This window comes from Acinonyx jubatus, chromosome C1 (genome assembly GCF_027475565.1).
Source record: "Acinonyx jubatus isolate Ajub_Pintada_27869175 chromosome C1, VMU_Ajub_asm_v1.0, whole genome shotgun sequence".
NCBI lineage: Eukaryota > Metazoa > Chordata > Mammalia > Carnivora > Felidae > Acinonyx > Acinonyx jubatus.
In genome coordinates, this window is record NC_069381.1 from 1529543 (window position 1) to 1548526 (window position 18984).

Consider the following 18984-nt stretch of genomic DNA (forward strand, 5'->3'; position numbering starts at 1 on the left):
GCGAAATCGTGCCCTGAGCCAAAGTTGGTCGCTTAAGTTGGTGACTGAGCCACCCAGGCACCCCTCAGGTTCTGTTTTTTTTCAAAAAGGCGACTGAGATTTGACAGGGATTTCATTGTCTCTGCAGACCAGTTAGGGAATGGTGCTATGTTCCCAGGATTAAGTCTTCTGATCCAGGATCACAGGTGTCTTTCCATTTATTTATGTCCTTTATTTCTTTCATTTCATCATGGTGTTCTCAGTGTGCAAGCAATAAATACCTTTTGTTGCATGTACTCCTTACGATTTCATTCTTTTTGAAGTCGTTACAAACCAAATGGTTTCCTTAATTTCATTTTCAGATAGTTCACTGATAGTATGTGGAACTATAATCCCTTTTTGTATGCTGATCAGTGTTCTTAGGTCTTATAGGTTTTTCTTTCTTAGGATTTTCTATGTACAAGATGATATTATCCATGAATAAATGTAGTTTTGCTTTTTCTCCAACCCGGGCGCCTTTTATTTCTTTTTCTTGCCCATTTCTTTATTCAATTTATTCAATTTTTTTAAAAGTGAATTTTGAAGTTCTTATTTTGAGAAAGAGAGAGAGCAAGCAGGGGAGGGGCAGAGAGAGAATCCCAAGAAGTCTCTGTGCCATCGGTGCAGGACCCCAGGTGGGGCTGGATCCCATGAACTGTGAGATCATCACCTGAGCAGAAACTAAGAGTTGTACACTTAACCGACTGAGCCACCCGGGCGCCTCCAATTTTTTCTATCTGAGCATAGTTAACACACGATATAATAGCTGATTTCAATCTTTGTCTAGTAAGTGCAACAATGGGGCTTCCTGAGGGGCAGGAATACATTGTCCTATTGTGTGTGTGTGTGTGTGTGCACGTGGCAAATTTTTGTTGAAAGATCAACATTTTAGGGGTGCCTGGGTGGCTCGGTGAAGCATCCCACTCTTGATTCCAGCTCAGGTCATGATCTCACTCACAGTTTGTGAGATCAAGCCCCACATTGGGCTCTGGGCTCACAGAGGGGAGCCTGCTTGGGACTCTCTCTCTCCCTCTCTCTCTGCCCCTCCCCTACTTGTGCTCTCTCTCTCTCTCTCTCTCTCTCTCTCAAAATAAATAAATAAACTTAAAAAAAAAAGGCAGATCAACATTTTAGGTAATATAACATGGCAAGTCTGGAAATCAGATTCCCTTTCCCCAGAGATTGGCTGCTGCTTCTCTTTCTTTATTTAGTGACTTTCCCGAACTCATTCTATAAATTAGAAGTCAATTGTCCTTGTCGTGGTGGCCACAGAAACTTCTGCTTGGTTGCTTAGCAGGTCAGCTTATGTTTGGGAGAAGATGTCCTTAAATACCTTGAGCCAATAAGTGCTCCGGACTTTACTGAGAAGGACATCAGTGCCCCAGCAGGGTGATTCTGAGTTCACCTTCAGTTCCTGCTCATGCCGAGTCTCAAGGTCAGCGGGAGGTGAGAGATTCACACCCCCCCACCCAGGTCCTTGCTAGGCACAAGTCCCTGCACACGCACGTGGCCTTTGGCTCCTTGGGAACGCACTCACACGTCCCCCTGGTCTGTAGGCTGGTCTCTCACAGCCCACGTGCTGGTGTTCAGACTGTAACAGTGCCCGGGGGGTGGGAGGGGGGGATGGCGAGCGAAAAGGCCACAGACGCCCTATTCTCATCTGGATTCAACCGTTTTATGAACAAACGCGCTCCCAATTGTCGAGGCCTTAGGGGGAATTTCTAGAACTTTAAAAAGTTGATGTTGATGATTTTTGTGAGTGGCCCCCTTGCTTTTGTGGAGGAGCATCATTCTGAAAATGCTTCTTCTCAGGCTTTCAAACTTTCTATCTCGGTCCAGGTAATGACCGATGACGAGCCTGCTTGTGACATCCGTGTGCGGGCGGGCGGCTTTTGTTGGTTTGCTCCGTTCGCTGAGGTGACTTCGTGCAGAAGCGTTTCCCCCGCCTGGGCCCTAGGTGTCGCGGGGCCTCGTACCCTGTTGCGGAAACACATTTCAAGCCCGTTTACATCACATTCCGCATCTGGGAGCCAGCCCCCAGGCAGCCGCGGCATTAGCTAACCTCGATTACTGGTTTGGGTCATATTATTCACTTTTGGACCCCTGGAATATTCCATTACTCTTTTGCAAGCTCAGCTCTCTCTAAGAGATGTGTGTCATATTTTACCTGGCCATTCTAAGCTATTTCGTAAATAGGACGGTTCTCGGGTTATCTCGACTGGAATCTTCCTGGACAGGGGAGCTCTCTCTCTCTCTTTAACACTCACGCAAACACACACACACACACACACACACACACACACACACACACACCTGCCAGGCAGGGAGCGCCAAGCCGTGACGGGGACAGTGCGTGTGGTGCCCCAGCATGCGGACAGGTGAGAGTCTGACCTGGGTTCGGGGGTCTTCACGTGGTCCCCTCCAGAGGCGATTAGTGAGACAGGGATGAGGTTTCTGGGGTGTGCGGACAACCAGGGGTTCCTGGAGTCCCAGGGCCTCTGTCCACCAGACAGGGGCCTGCCTTTGCTGAAGCAGGACCTTGGAGGCTTCAGGACTATTTGGGGGCCTCAGGAGCACCCCCTCCACGTTCAGAGACAGCGAATGTGTCACCCTGAGGTGAGGGTGTTAGGAGGGGGGGCCTTGGGGAGCTGACCGTGTCTGAAGGGGAGGCCCACGATGGGGCTGGTGCCCTTGTGCAAGACCCCAGAGAGCTCTCTTGTCCCTTCTTGCACGTGAGGACACAGGAGAACACGTCATCTATGAATCCGGAAGACGATCCCCACGGGGCTCTGAATCTGCCGGTGCCCCACTCTGGACTCCCAGCCTCCGGAGTGCGAGGGGTGAGCATGTGCTGTTGATGTGTCCCCATCAGCTGAGTAGCCCCAGCTGGCACAGAGGGGGTGTCCCCAGCGGGCACAGAGGGCGCGTCCCCAGCGGGTACAGAGGGTACATCCCCAGCAGGCACAGAGGACGCATTCCCCAGTGGGCACAGAGGGCACATCCCCAGCGAGCATGGAAGACACATCCCCAGAGGAACAGAGGACGCGTCCCCAGTGGGCACAGAGGGCACGTCCCCAGCGGACACAGAGGACACGTCCCCAGAGGGACAGAGGGCGTGTCCCCAGAGGAGACAGAGGACGCATCCCCAGAGGGCACAGAGGGCACATCCCCAGCAGGCACAGAGGACGCATTCCCCAGTGGGCACAGAGGGCACATCCCCAGCGAGCATGGAAGACACATCCCCAGAGGAACAGAGGACGCGTCCCCAGTGGGCACAGAGGGCACGTCCCCAGCGGACACAGAGGACACGTCCCCAGAGGGACAGAGGACGCGTCCCCAGAGGGACAGAGGGCGCATCCCCAGCGGGCACAGAGGGCACATCCTGGGAGGACCCAGGACGAAGCTGGCACTCCCAGAAGCCACCCCATTTGTATCAGAGGACTTTCCGAGCTGGGGGTGGGGACGATGGGAGGGCCGGCCAAGGACGCCCAGTGGGGTGACAGGGTCCAAATCCAGAGGGAGACGTGTGAGGACCAAGGGAGAACAGTGGTGGGTCGTTCAGACGGTGGATGTTTCCTTAGAAGAAGTGTGTGGGGACATCCCAGTCATCGGGATATAAATACCACGTCTCCCTCACCCCTGGCACTTGAACGTATATACATATATGGGCACACAATTCTACTTTTCTTTTTTTCCCTGCTTTCCAGCCATTCAGTGGTTTTTATAAGCTCTAAATTTAGAAAGCAACAGAGTGTCTGGGACCGGGCTGCAGGCACTGGGGTTTCTGGGGCCCTGTTTCTGCCACAGCGACCGTTAGGAAGGCCGGCGAAGGATGAGGCCCCAGGGGGTGGAACCGGATCTCGGCCTCGTTCTCAGCGCTCTTGTCCCCGGGGACCTCTCGAGGTCTGTGTCACTCGGACCTCCCGGCCCCCTAGGGCCTCCCTTGCTCCTGGTGCCCCAGCCGCGGGACGCATGGCGTGTGCGTTCTCAGGCAGTGCTGGTCTGTGAAAGCCTGCGGGGGGACGGGAAGGGCCGGGGCCGGGCCCTGGGGCCTCAGAGAAGGCAGAGATGGCCGTAAGCCTCCCCAGGGGACAGCTGACTTCCAGGGCGGGGCGAGTCCTGCCCATCGACACTGGCGCACCGGGCAGACGGAGCCTCTGGTCCAGCGGGGGGTCCGAGCGGCCCCAGCAGCACCCACGCGCTCTTGTCTCAGGAAACGCACCTTCCCCGGGCACGGGTCTCGGTGAGTCTGCGACCTCCATCCCTGCGGAATCTTCCGGAAAGGGAGCCGGTGCCATTGACCACAGCCCCACGGCCCCGACGGATCTCAGGACCGTGACAAGCACTCGCCGTGCCCCGTCCTCTGTCTTGCCTGCCCCGGGGCCGGGACTCCTCCTGGTCCAGCTGACCTGACAGCCTGGGTCCTACGCCTTTTCAGGCCATCAACCCCAAGCTTACCCGTTCAGAGCTACAGCCGGGCACTCGAGCACAGCAGGTGCACATGTGGGCGTGTCCCAGTCCCTGGCATCCCAGACACCAGACTCCTCAGGCTCGGCCGCCGCCAGAGTCAGCCTTTCGCGCCTGGGGGTCTCCTGGCACAGTCCGGCGAGAGCGACCAGGCAGGACCGTCCGAAACTCATGAGGGCTCTTCCTAGCGTGACCTCGGTGACACGCGTCCTCTGGGCACCAGAACGTCTGAACCCACACGGCCAAAGGTGGGGGGTGGGGAGCTCACAGTCAGCCACTCGGGATGGGTGGGACGACCTGTGTGCCCGCCCGCTTCCCGAATCCGTGGATGCTACTAACACGGCCACAGTGCCACCCACCTGTCGCTGGCTCTGGGAGGAGACCACGGGCAGAGGAGCGGCTCCGCATTCACAAAACGCCGTGTCTGCGCCGCATCTATAGGGGCCCGGGTGCGGTGCTGGAAAAGCAGGAAGAGCAAGCCCGCGCCCGGAGCGCACGCCAGGCCCCAGGTGGAGAGCCGGCCTTCCCAGCCCGAAACGGTTCCACGGGACAAGGGCCGCCGAGCGGCCGGTTGGTATCTTTGCAGGGTGGTGTCGCGGCAGGGCCCAGGGTCAGTCTCTGATACCGAGACGGGTATCGGACGGGTCCAGACGATGGCGCCAACGTGCAGCCCAGCCATGCCCCCTGGCACTTGATCCGCGCATCCATCGCTCGAACTCGGAGGAAGCTGGGGGAGGAGGTGGTGGGGAGCTGGCCCAGGCACCCCGCGCCCTCAGTTGCTGGTGCCCTTGCACAGCGGAAGCTCCCCGCGCATGCCGACGGGGGCTTGTGTGCCCACCCTCAGAGGCCCGTGCGCGCGCCCCGTGCCCAGTGCACCCCGTCCCTGAGCAGCTCCCCGCGCCGCAGCCCACTGTCCGCGAATCAGCCCGTCTGCTCCTGGGGCCGCTTCTCCCCACACAAAGCTCGGCCCATCGTGGGGGTGGGGGCTCCCTCCCTGGTTCCACCTGTGCCTGGAGGGCCCGGTCCCCTTGCGGCTGGCGCCGTGGTTCCTAAGCTAAAGCCCCGAACCCCCACGGGGTGGCGGTAGGAGGCAGCACCTTGGGGGGGGGTCATTCGGGTGAGATGAGGTCACGGGGTGAGCCCCCCCGGGGGAGCAGGAGAAGACTGAGCTCTCCCCCCTTTCTCCCGCCGCCCCCCCTCTCGACCCGTGAGCAAGAGGGCAGCCGCCTGCCAGGAAGGGAGCGCTCACGGAAACGGAATGTGCTGGCGCCTTGATCATGGGCGTCCAGCCTCCAGATCAGCGAGAAGGAGATGTCTGTCCTTGAAGCCTCGGGTCCCGGGTGTGTTCTGTTCCAGCAGCCCGAGCGGACCCCCCGAATCCCACCTCTAGGACTGGACCCCAAAGAGCCGAGGACGCCCCGGGCAAAGGTGCGTGCGTGAGGGGGTCCACTGCCCACCGCTCACCTCTGCCGGCTCTGAGCAGGCCGGATGGACCCTCGGCAGGTTCGCAAACCCTGCCCAAGGTGTGGGGGGCCCCAGCCAGGGCATGGGGAGCACTCGGCAAAGGTGCGGGCCAACAGCCAGCGCAGATGGGGCCCCTCGGGGCCTGCCCGTCGGGATTTCAGCTCTTCCTGGGAGCGTCCGTCCCCAGCGGCCCAGGCCTTGTGGCCACGTCCTGGGGGAGGGCCTGGCTGTGGCTGCATTCCCAGGGAGCAGAGAGGGGCCGGAGGCCAGGGCACCTGAGCCCTGTGTCTTGGCCCACAGTACGGGCCCCCAGCTGCCGCAAACCCAGCGTGGCCCTGACCCCGGGGTCTGGACACCACACGTGGCTGCCTCTCTGGCCGGGCTTGGTGGTGATGCCTCCCCCCGCAGGGGCCTCTTTAATATACCAGGTCGGGGCTGGTCAGGAAATACCCTAAGCCAGAGAGCCAGTGCTATGACAGGCAAAGAGCCAGGGAGGGTGACACGATTCCTGCCCCAGGGCCTTTGCCCGCCCCATGCCGCTCCCTTGCCATGCTGGAATGCTCTGTTTCCAGGTCTCCCTTGTGCTCTTGGCCTTGGCTTTGGGGTCTCAGCTCAGGGGGGGACACCCCCGACCACCTGGTTTAACTTGTCCCCCAGCCCAGTCTGTCCTTACTGTGTTTCATGTTATGTGTTATTTTCATCACGGCATATCTGCCCCTCCGACACCATCTGGATGTGTGTTTGTTAACTGGCCTCTGCCCCACCCCACCGCCTCCCGACCGTCCCCAGCGTGCCCAGCCCTGCCTAGGGGGCCGATGGCAGGTGCACGGTGGAGGGGGGGATGGCAGCCGTCACCGAGGGCGGGCGGTGGCCAGACAGGGCGCAGGGTCACTTGGCACAAGGCGGGGACCCTGGCCTCGTCCACACTAAACCGTTCATGTGATGTCCTCAGAGGTTCGGCGGCAGGAGGGGACAGGCAGGGAAGCCGCTGCACTTGGCCCTCCCCTGCTGAGCCAATGGGGCCCATCGCTCTGCCCCGCCCGCGAGGCAGACCCCCGTCTGCAGCTCCTGACGTCCGTCAAGCTCCCTTTCCTGGCTTTGGTCGCTTCCGGCTAACCGATCTTGTGGACATCTTGGGAGCTTGGTGACAAGACCCGAGGGCAGGTAACGGTTACCCCCCCCCCCCCCCCGCTCTCGCGAGGCGCAGGGTGGGTGTTTCAAGTCTCCGCCGGCCGAGTCCCGGCGCCCCTCTCTTGGGAGTCTGGGCCGACCGGCGGGGCCCGCGGAGAAGGGGGCCGGTTTCTATTCTTAGGTTGAATTCCCTTCTGGAAGTCTCCGGGCGTGTCTGTGGCACAGATGCCCGGGGGCCAGAGCTCCCTGGCTCACTTCCCTTCCTCGTGTGTCTCCTTCCTCCCGGCCCGAGGGACAGGGCTCCTCTCTCCTGCCTTAGAGCAAGACGTCTGTCCGTGTTTAAGGCTCCTGAATGGAAAACACCAACCACCCGCACACCCGGCGCCGTGGAGCTTAGGACACGAGGCCAGGGAGGCCCGGCTCTGCGGCTCTGAGACTGCACCCACGGCACAGCCCGCCCCAGCCGCATTTCAGATAAACGCAGACGATGTTCAGCGTGGGCCCGTCTCCTGGCAGCCCCACGCGTGCACGGCCGGGGAAGACTCTGGAAGACGCGCGCACGCCCCCCGACCGAAGAGACGCGTCAGGAACCCTCGCGGGTGAGCGAGGCCACGGCGCCCGTGAAACGCGAGCGGAGGTGACACGTGTCCCTTCCAGGCAGAGGCGCCGACCCGCTCTCCCGTGGCCCTCGGCGTCTTTCTTACCACGGGGACAGATGGCGCGTGGACAGCGTGGAGGCTCCCGCTGGCCCGGGTCTCGGGTCTGCGGGCAGTTGATGGCACAGACTCAGGACGCGGAGAAGCGTCCCGGGGGCTGGGCGCCCAGAGCGGGCCGGCCTTCCCACGTCGTGTCCAGTGGGCGATGGGAGCCCGGCCGGCTGCTCGACACCTGCCCTTGGCGGACGCCCTCAAGGGAAGAGAAGAAAGAGAAGAGACAGGTCGCTGCTCGCATGGGAGCCCGCAGGACGGAGCCCTTGCATTGCCCAGCTCGTCTGTGATTCCTTCCCTCCTGTCATGGGATCCCCAGATCCCGCCCTTGAGGGAGCTGCTTCCTCTTCAGGGGGTGGACACTGGGTCTCCAGGAAGGGCCAGGGGCCGCCCAAAGCACCTTGTTCTCATCCGTCCATTCATTCATTCATTCGTCCGTCCGTCCCAACGGCTGTCGTTGGGGCACGTGCCGGGCTGGCAGGTTCAGGGACACTAGGCTCCCAGAGCCCGTCCTGGAACGCGAGCTCTGGTGGGAGAGACAGACAGACCCGATCACGGTCAGAGACTAGCTAGAGGCGGTCAGAACTTGCAAGGACGAGTGTGGGAGGCAGAGACTCCCTCCGCTGTGGCTCTGGACACGGTTCCAGTCCTGACCGCTGGAACTCAAGGCCCTGGTGGGCAGGCCCGCACCTGTGCGTCCGGTCTGGCAGCCGCCAGCCACACGTGCCTGGGGCCCCGAGCGTCTTATTCTGACCGACGCCAACGTCTGTGGTCACAGGTGTCTGAGTTGCCGCACGGATCTCTCAGGTTTAGAGGCTGCTGGCATCTGGGAATTGGGAGGAAAACCAATTCAGAGAGACGAGCCCCTGAAGCCCGAGGAGCTGGAGAGAAGCCGGGGGGTGGGGTGGGGAGGACAGAGGGGAGGATGGGGACTGAGCAGTCTGCACGCAGATTTTATTCAGCCTGAAGGAGAAGTGTAGACGGTGGTACCAGGGTTATGACCAAGTGACTTGCACGTTTTCTAGATCCTTCCGGCTGCTGCTTCTCCCACCCAGGGCAGCGGGTCTGTGCCGGGGGCTGATGCCACTGACCTGGCTGCCCCCGGCCTGAGCAGGGGGGCGGCTGTCAGTGGGAGGGAGCCGTGGGCGGAGCAGGGGCGCGGGACTGAGGCCCACGGCTGCGGTTTCCTGTGCGGCAGGTCGGGAAACCCCTGTGGTGGCTCCAGGCTCCGGGCGCCGGGCTCGGGTCCCCCAACCCGCCCGCAGTGGCCGCCCAGACCTCATACCCACCCACCCCCCCTCCCCCCACTCCGCCCAGGGACGCTTCCCCAGAGTGCCACGGAATGTCACGGAATGTGCCACTCCTAAAAGACAGACGGTGTTTGTTTCTCGAGAAATCTTGCCCCCACCCCCTAGCATCCTAGATCTGCTTCCGGTCGCCCAGAATCGGACAGCGCCTTGTGGCACAGAGGAGACGTGCACGGGACGTGGCTGGGGGACGACAGGGAGGGCCCGGTGCCGAGACCCAGGTCGGGGGGGCGGCCTCCCCCCGCCGAGTGCTGCTCTGGGCTCTGCTCCTCCTAGAAGATGCTCCCGGCCTCCGCCAGCCAAGCCGGGAACAGATGCTCCTCTTTGGAGCCTTCCAAGTGAAGGTCCCACGGATGCCGTTTAATAGAAAAGGCGACAGTCAGGAAAGGGGGAAATGGATCATTTTCGAAAGGTGAGTTGGGGGCTGTTTCGCGTCCCCGGACAGTGCCTCGGGGATCAGAGCGCCAGGTGCCACCTCAAAGCAGACTCAAGGAGGGAAGGGGCCGGAAGGGTGACACCGTTCATCACCGTCACATCGAGAAGAAGGGTGCACGTTGCAGCCACACGGTGCACACGTCGGACAGCCGTTCCCAGAACCTCCCTCCGCTGTCTTCCTACGAGACGCAGGCGCAGGCCTTACGACGACAGAAACGCGTCCCTTCCCTGGGCGCCAGGTGCGGGCAGGGCTGGCCCCTCCGGGGGCCCCAAGGGAGGGTCTGGGCTGGTGCGTCCGCCCTTTCTCCTGAGCACACCCGCCACTGGTTTTGGAGCCCGTTCTCATCCAAGAGGACCTCATCTTATCTGACCAGATTCTGAGGTTTCAGGTGGCCGTGACTCTTTGAGGGACACCGTCAGCTCACGGCACACAGCTCTGCAAAGCCTTCAAAACCGAACACGAACCCTGCGGCCCGCATCGCCCCCAACCCAGGCTGTCCCCAGCTCCTGGTGGCCCCGGCCGCTTTCCCGGTCTGCGGCTGACCGCGGGCTCTCCCTCCTCGGAGGCGCCTTGGCCATGCCGGGCCTGCGGTCGGACCCGCCACCCTGCCCCGTCCGCCCCCGTGATGGGGACCGGGCCACCGAGTGCACAGCGCTTGTGCGAGCGGGTCCCCCCTGAGCTGTCGGAGGGGCGAGCGTCCGCGGGGAGGGGGCAGCGCCCTCGGCTCCCCTCGGCAGACTCGCCGTGGACAAAAATCCTTTCACCTGGAATAGAAACTCCGCGGAGATGATAAATCTTCTTGCCCCCACGTCTGGCTTTCAGAAACGACGCCTGCCACTTACGGTATGAAAAATGCCGGCGAGCCGGCTGTGAGCGGCACATGGTAAAAAGGTTAGTCCCCGTACCTCGGGCTCACAACCCGCCACCCTGCCCCCACCCCGCACACAAAGCCTTTTCTTTCTCCAGCTGGAACCGCGAACACCACATGAATGCAAAGAGCTCTTTCAACCTTAGATTTTAAATTATTTGAATTAAAGCTGGGATCCTTCCGGGCCTTGTGCTTTCCTGGTTATTTATCACTGGCTAAATGTACGGGTCTGCCGAGCATCTCCAGGGACCGCCCTCACTTAGACGTGGCCTCGGAGATGTTATAAACTATTTAAAACCGAAGGCTTGGCCGTGTCCGGCTGCAGGGAGGGCGAGCACGCTCTGCTCGTCGGAAGCTCTTTGGGAAAACGGGGGACTCGCCGCTCGGTCATTCGCCCTGGCTTTCCTCTGGGTAATCACTTTAATACACTTGAAAATAAGCCTTTCCCCACTGAGGCACGGTGATTTTTCCCCCCCTGTTTAGCAAACATTGATTTTTTTCCCCTCCCCCCCATCCCCCTCCCCCCGCCCTGTCCTGTCTCGCCTGAAACTAACAAGCTTCCTTTTGTTCCAGGGACACCCCAGCCACCCCGATTTGCTGACACTTCCGCCGGGCGCCAGCAGGGGGCGGGAGACCCTCTTTTTTGAGGGCCACACTAAGGCGCTCCTGCCGGACCCGCCATGGTTCTGGGGCAGGCAGGGTGACTGTCGGCACCGAGACCCGGGGGCGAGGGAGGCCGAGATGGCTCCCCTGGGTGCCTGGGGAGAGGACGGCTCAGGTCAGGGATGCGACACGTTGAAGCCATCAGAACGGGCAGCAGCAGCGGTTTAAGTTCACGAGGCCAGCGGAGAGCCCCCCGCTAATCTGTCAGGGACCCCACTGCCACTGAGGAAACAGAGGCCAGAGAGGCACCAACAGAGGCTTGGGTGACCAGCGCTCTGGTGGATGTGGACAGCCTCCAAGGTAGCCCGAGAATCCTACCTCCGGGCACGCGGCCCTTCACGTGCACGGCTCCCCATGGGCTGGGCCGGCAGATGGCCCTTGGAACAACAGAAGGCAGCACAAATGACTGGACGTCCTTCCCGGGATCAGATATAAAAGGGCTGTGGCTCCCGACCTGGGCGAGACGCCTCACGCGGCGAGGGACGGAGGCCTGCCCACAGGCACGTGTGTGAACTTGGAAGCAGACCCCCCACCCCGGCCTCCCCGTGGACCCTTCAGATGAGACTGCGGCCCCAGCCTCCGGCACCCAGGTGAGCAGAGCCCGGATTCCAGGCCCACAGAGACCTCGAGATAAGAACTGACAGCTGTTTTCAGCGGCCAAGTGTCCTGTTAACTCATTGGGCGGGGCCAGGTGACACCACAGCCCCTCTCTGGGTCGTGTGCGGCCTCCCCTCCCCCAAGGTGCTCGCTGGGCTCCCGCCTCCTCACCTGGTCCCTGCTCATCAACACACTCTGTTCTCACTGGGCAGGTGCAGGGCATGGGCTGAGTTGTGTCCCCCACATTCTTAGGCTGAAGTCCTGACCCCCAGACCTGTGCAGGTGGCCTTACCTTGGCAGGTGATATAATTAAGATGAGGCCACCAGGGTTGCCCTAATCCAATATGACTGACGTTCTTATACAGAGGGGAAACTGGCCACAGACCCGTGCACGGGGTGAATGCCACAGGAGGATTGGGGTTCTGCTGATGCCAGGAGCCATCAGGAGCCCGGAGACAGGCCTGGAGGGTCCTTCCCCGGGGAGGCGTGTGGCCTCTAGGGCCGCCTGGCTGCATGTCTGTGGTCAAGCCGCCCTGGCCGTGGGCTCCGTCACAGCAGCCCCAGGTCACAGGTGGTTCCAACCTCCCTGTCCTTTCCCCCAGGAGGCTCCATGACACCCGGAGAGGAAGGGACTCTTGGAGCGGTAGGTCCCTCCTCCTCTAAAAACAGGGGCTCAGATCTTGGCAGCCTCTGCCCCGGCATAAGCGTGTGTCCCTTTGGCCGTGGGGCACCTGAATCAGACCTCTAACGTACACACCAAGCCTACGAAGACGGACGTACAGGACATCCCACTCTTGTGATCGTTTAAACCTTGACAGCGGAAAACTCACTCAGTGCAAACCCTGAAGAGAGCTACACAGTCAGAAGAATCAGGTGAAGTGGGCAGCCGGTCGCTGAGCAGCCGCTCGGAAGGCAGAGCTCGAGCTCTGCAGGCCCCTTGGAAACAGAAACTCACGATGCGTACCGGTGGGAAGGACGGGACGGTGCGCGCAGAGGGAAGGGCGGTTCAGTCTGTTCACCTCCGCTCCGTCCTGCTGGGGCTGGAGCCTCGCCAGCCTCCGACGGGGTGCAGGATGGCCATGGCCCCACAGCCCCCCACCCCACGCAGGCATCGTCCCGTGAAGGGGAGACGAGATGGTGGGACCCCAAGGTTTCCGGGTCTAGGAGCGGGGAGAACGGTGGTTCACAAGCCTCTCTCTTGTTCCCCTGGAGGCAGGTGAAGCCCCGGCCCAGCCCCGCACCCCAACCCCCCCCCCCGCCCCCGCCACTGCCGGCTGGCCTCCCCTCTGCCCCTCCCCCCTCTGCTTTCCTGCCTTCCATGCAGAGGCTCCCGGCAGCTCAGCACGTCTGGGCTCTCCCCCCTCTCCTCTGCGTCCCGGCCTAGATCGTCTTCCACCTGCCCTGCAGTTGGGTGGGGCCGGTCATGCTGCGGGTTCCTGCCGCAGAGGGGCGGATGGGACAGCGCCTGGGATGGGCTGAATGTCTGTTTTCTCCCACCAGATTCCTACGCTGAAGCCCTGGTGTGACGGTGTCGGGAGGGGGCCTTTGGGAGGTGGTTAGTGTCAGATGAGGTCGCGAGGGTGGGCCCCACAGCGGGATTAGTGCCCGTCCAAGGAGAAGGAGAGACCCCAGCCCTCGCTCCGCCCTGTGAGGACCCAGAGGGAAGGTGGGAGCCCACAGGCCGGGCCAGGAAGCAGGGCCTCACCGGGACCAGGCCCCGCCGGCACCCCTGCTCTCGGACGTCCGGCCCCCAGAGGCGCGAGACACAGACGTCTGTTGTTAAAGCTGCTCTGTCTGTGCTGTTCCGTTATGGCACCCGAGTTGCCCAGGACGGCCCCCCGACGGCAACGGCTGGGTCTCGGGGCAGGCCTGGAGCTGTGCCCACCCACACGGGGCCTGATGCCCCCGAGATGTGGGCTCAGGTTACGGTGGTTAGCGGTCCGGTGGCCGCCACCCGCCACAAGGAGAGAGCCTCCTCTCCTGTCTGCCCTGTGGTCAGGCGGACCAGGCACGGAGCCCTGGAGTTGCTGCACGGAAGGCCTCTGTCCTGATGGATCAGGAACCTGGGTCCCCCCAGAGCTGCCTCGGGTCTCCGGCCATACCCGCCGCGATGAGGGGTCCACTTCTCACCAGCATGTACCCGGGTGAAGTTCATCACCCGCCGGGGCTGGGCCCCCACTCCTGCTGGGCCACAGAGCCACGTGTCCCGGGAAGTTTCCCTCTGCCTCCACACTGTCAGTGGCCTGAGCGCTTGGGGACGCCACAGGCCAGCCCACCACAGCGCATTTGACCGCAGGTGCAGAAGGCATGGCAGGCCACCTGACTGCTGGCCACAGGCCACCCCCACGAGGCGATAATTTAGGCAGATATTGAACAGTATATGAGAATTCAGGGGGAGGGGCGCAGGGAAGGGCCCTGCACCCTGACGCTCTCACCTATGTGACAAAGGCCAGCCGTCACTTTGAAAATGACCAGGCACCTGTCACAGCGCCTGGCAGGAGGTGGTGCGTGAAGTGGGGCGGGGCGAGGGTCAGGTGGGGGAGGGATGGGATGCACGTACAGCACGTCCCCGTTGTAGTTTGAAATCTAAAACCCTAAGGAACACGCCAAGGTATCAGCAGTGCTTAGCGTGACCGGGTTGGGTCTACTTCTTATCAGCTTTATAATGCTTTTTCTTATGTTTGCCAAATTTCCTCCAACAAATGTATTTAGAAAACACATTTTGTAGGTTCTGGGGACCAGCGCTCCATGAGGGTGGGGGACAAAAAGCAGGAGAGGGGTGGTCTGGCCTCAGACCGTCTCTCCCCCCAAATAGGCCTGCCTCACCTTCCCTGCCCAGCAGTGTCTCCACAGTGCCACCCTGAACCGTGGAAATCTCTGCCAAGGGCTGTGTCGCCGAACTCCCAAGAGGATGTCAGCTCAACACCAATTCCTTCCTTCTGCCCCCTGAATCCTGACTTGTTGCTGTCACGTTGGCTGCCGTGAGCCCGGTCTGCCCATCCAGGCCAGTTTAGTGAGTCAGGCTCATGGGAGGCTGAGAGAAGAGTCACCTAACGATGCTATTCCTGACCCAACTGGCTGCAAGGGGACAACGGTAGGCAGGGCTCATGATTGCTGTGCTGTCAGCTGTAGGGGCTCCATGGGCTCAGCTGAAACCCAGAGGTCAGAAAGAAAGGAGGTAGATAAAGACAAGTGAGTATGCTGACTTCAGCTACCGAGAGAAGAGAGGGGGATGGGAGGGATAATTGAAGAGGAGGTTGGATGGATAGACGGGTGGGGATAGGTGAGTGGTGGATGGATGGATGGATGGATGGATGGATGAGTGGATGGGTGGGTGGGTGGGTGGATGGATGGGTGGATAGATGGATGGTGGATGGATGGATGGTGGATGGATGGAAGGATGGAAGGATGGATGAGTGGATGGATGGATGGATGAATGGATGGATGGATGGGTGGGTGTATAGATGGATGGTGGATGGATGGAAGGATGAATGGATGGATGGATGAGTGGATGGATGGATGGTGGGTGGATGGTGGGTGGATGAGTGGATGGATGGGTGGGTGGGTGTATGGATGGATAGATGGATGGGTGGATGGATGGATGGATGGGTGGATGGATGGATGGATAGATGGATAGGTAAATGGATGAATGGATGTATGGATGGATGAATGGATGGATGGATGGATGGATGGGTGGGTGGATGGATGGATGGATGGATGGATGGATGGATGGGTGGGTGGATGGGTGGGTGGATGGATGGATGGGTGGGTGGATGGATGAGTGGATGGATGGATGAATGGATGGGTGGATGGATGGATGGGTGGATGGATGGATGGATGGGTGGATGGATGGGTGGGTGGATGGATGGATGGGTGGATGGATGGATGGATGGATGGATGGGTGGATGGATGGGTGGGTGGATGGATGGATGGGTGGGTGGATGGATGGATGGATGGATGGATGAGTGGATGGATGGATGAATGGATGGGTGGATGGATGGATGGATGGATGGGTGGATGGATGGGTGGGTGGGTGGGTGGATGGATGGATGGGTGGATGGATGGGTGGGTGGATGGATGGATGGATGGATGGGTGGATGGATGGATGGATGATGGATGGGTGGGTGTATGGATGGATAGATGGATGAGTGGATGAATGGATTGATGGATGGGTGGGTGGATGGATGAGTGGATGGAAGGATGGATGAGTGGATGGATGGATGGATGGATGGATGGGTGGATGGATGGATGTATGGGTGGATGGATGGGTGGGTGGATGGATGGATGGATGAGTGGATGGATGGATGGATGGATGGATAGATGGATAGGTAAATGGATGGATGGATGGGTGGATAAATGGGTGGGTGGATGGGTGGATGGTAGATGGAGAATAGATGAGTGGGAATGTGACACAAGTTCCTTCTCAGAGATTCAAAAGAGCCAGGACACCACACAGAGTGCTCAGGGCTTTGGGCTCCCTGGGGCAAAGAGTTAGAAGAGAAGACAGTTGGGGAAACCCTGTAAGCACCCGTGGCCCCTGCACTCCCACATCGTCCACGGACATGTACCCAGTTCTCTCCTGTGGGAGCAGTGCCCATCCTGTCGCTCACAGTGTCCCTGTTCCATCAAGCTGCCGGCCAACACTGGACCAGACCCTGGCAAACAGGATCTGGCTGCCAGATGTCAGCCACGACTGAGGCCAGCCTGCTGGTCACTAATTGGCTGAGGCTCTGGGCATCAGGGGCAGATGGAACCAGGGATGATGGGACAGCCAGGGCGGCCCCCAGCCCGGAACTTGTGTCGTCCAGTCGCGCGGCACCAGGGCAGTAAGGAGCAGGGGCGCTCGGCCGATCCGGGGCTGCCCGCTCCTGTCTAAATGCCTGGCAGCTTTCCAAGGCTGCCCAGGGGCTGCGCACCTCCCCCCACGGGCCGGGGCTCCTCCACGGGTGTGGGAGGCGGGGGTCGTGCAGGGGCTGGCGAGGGCTGCCGTTGGGCATGACTGCTGGACCAGAAATAAGAGCCAGCCTTCCCGTGTAAGACGGAAACGAGTGCCCTCCCGGACGATCACGGTGGCGAGCCTTGCCCTGTGGAGGGGGACGGAGTTACAGCCGGTTCGCCCATAAACTTGTTCGAGCGATTTACGAGGCATGGCCGGCTGGGGTGGGGGCAGGGCAGCCTCAGAGGCCGGCTTCTCACCGGAGTCTGAAGGGCGGTAACGTCCTTGCGTTAATAGCAAATGCAACCTTCACGGCAAATGCCAAGCTGCAGGGAGCATCGCCTCCGCCGGAGTGGCCAGGACGCCTGTGGACTCCGACGTGGACACCTGCACAGGATGCGTGCTGCCCCCCTCCCCAGATGCACACCCCCGGGGCTGGGAGGGGTGGGGGCGGTTCCGCGAGGGACCGCAGACACGGCTGCGAGGAGGCAGGGCTCGGGGGGGGGGGGGGGGGGGGGAGAGGTTCCCAGGCACCTGAGCCCCACGGGGTGGAATCTCTGCCCCCGGCTGGGAGCTTGAAACCAACACAACATCATGTGGGCTGTGGCTCCTAAACCCACTCGGTTTCCTCAGCGGCCGTGTGGTACCGCCCCCCAGCGGATGTCCCACTTCCTGGTGGTGGGTCTCCTCTCCGTGAGGTGGACAGTCGTGAGCCAGACTGGACGCTGATGGTGGGGGCAGAGGCTTCCCCGAGCCCGGGGCCAGGCTTCGAAGGCACAGGCACACGTGACAAGCGGTGGGGAAGGTGCGTTCCAGGCGGGGGGCGGGTGTTTGTCCCAAGCGGGAGGAGAAGAGTGAGGTGAGGACCACTTTCTGGGGTCGCTCTGCCGGGCGTGCAGCGACCCAGCGGCCATGGCTCGGCAGGGAGACTGGAAACATTTGGAGAAGGGGTCCTGGAAACACTCGGATGGCTTTGCTAAAAACCACTGTCCTGACGGCTGGGCCTCCTTTCCTGGCTCTGTCCCCGGGGGTCTGAGCTTGTCCGGGGCTGGCAGGTGTGGTTTCTGTGTGCTCGTGTGGCCTGTGCCCGGGTCAGAGGCAGCTGGCCTCTGGGACGCTGTTATTGTGCTGTTACGACAACGGGGTGCCCAGTGGCCACAGGACAGTCCCACACCCCCTGGCTGGTCTAAGCTGCGCCTCTGCCTTGGTCTTCTTCTCCTTCTCTGTCCCTCCTGCAAATGCCCCCTAGCCCCCCCCCAGCCCCGGCCCCCACCCCCCGGGACAACCGTGTCACCCGTGTGCCTCGACCCGGCGTGTGAAACTGACATCTGATGTTACATCACCTCCCACGTGGGCCGCTTTGGGGCCCAATTTAGAAACCTCGAGAGCACATTCCTCCTGATTCTGCCCGGAGTGTTTGGCGACAAGGAGAAAATTCTAGCAAAGCCTGAGACCCGGGCACACAGGCCTTTTGTGGTGTAAGCAGAGGCTGGAACCCCCCCAGACCCAGCCTTCCGCTGACCGTCCCCACGCCCGCAGCAGCCTGCCGGGGACACATCCTTCCCTAAGTGCTGGAGCCTCCAGATGGTGGGAGCCCCCGCAGGGGCAGTTGATGATGGTTTGGGGCTGTGCAGACCCTGCCCGGGGTCATCCCGAGGCACCAACCCCATTGCCCTTGTGACTCAGTTTCTACCTGAGGTGTCCTTTGGGGAAAATGTCCAGCAATGCCACCTTTATATCGATTCTCACCCAGGACTTAGCCCTGAGGGTGCCCCCAAAGTCCTACGTCTGTCACTTGTCTACACGACACGTATACACCACACAGCTACACCACGCGTCTACACTACAAAATAACACGTGACTATTTTTGCTGGTGGGTTTAGAGGGGTCGGCCGGACACACAGGACCACCGGCAGGAGGAGGCCAGGAGGTCTAGTGGGGAGGGGTCCTCTGGGAGGGCTCTCTGGATGGGGCGGAGCTGGACTCCCCGAAGCTGATTTGGGATGTGTGGGGAGGGGAGGGACCATCGGGGACTCACACGTCCCCCACGCCCCCCTCCACCCTCCAGGGCTCAGTGCTGTTGGCCCTGGCTCTCTGGGAGGCTGCAGCGGGTGCCCCTTGGCCTGGCCCCTCGGGCAGAGCAGGACTGGGGCTACAGCTCACAGCCTTGCCACCGTTCAGCCTCCCTGCCGGCCTCAGATTTGCTGACCTGGTCATCTCTGAACGCGCTTCAGGGGGCGTGGCCGGCTGTGTGATGGTCCGTAGACACAGGTGTCCCCGACTCCAGAGACCTCAGATCCCGTCTTCAGAGGTCATGTCCCAACCCTACTGCTATGGCTATGCATGCCTAGAGAGACAGCCAGCAGGCCCAGACAGCTTTGCTTAGCATC

General features: G+C 61.1%; 1 long non-coding RNA gene across 2 annotated transcripts; it reads right to left on the reverse strand.

Moving 5' to 3' along the window:
- Positions 1–8113: 8113 nt before the first annotated feature.
- Positions 8114–12814, reverse strand: LOC128312363 (uncharacterized). Of its 2 annotated transcripts, XR_008291531.1 has the most exons (4): positions 12678–12814; positions 12489–12594; positions 11830–11950; positions 8114–8313 (listed from the first exon to the last, which is right to left on the reverse strand). It is a non-coding gene; the product is annotated as an uncharacterized LOC128312363 (long non-coding RNA). The 2 variants fall into 2 exon arrangements; XR_008291530.1 differs by lacking the exon at positions 8114–8313 and having other exon boundaries at positions 10934–11950.
- Between the last annotated feature and the right edge of the window lie 6170 nt (positions 12815–18984).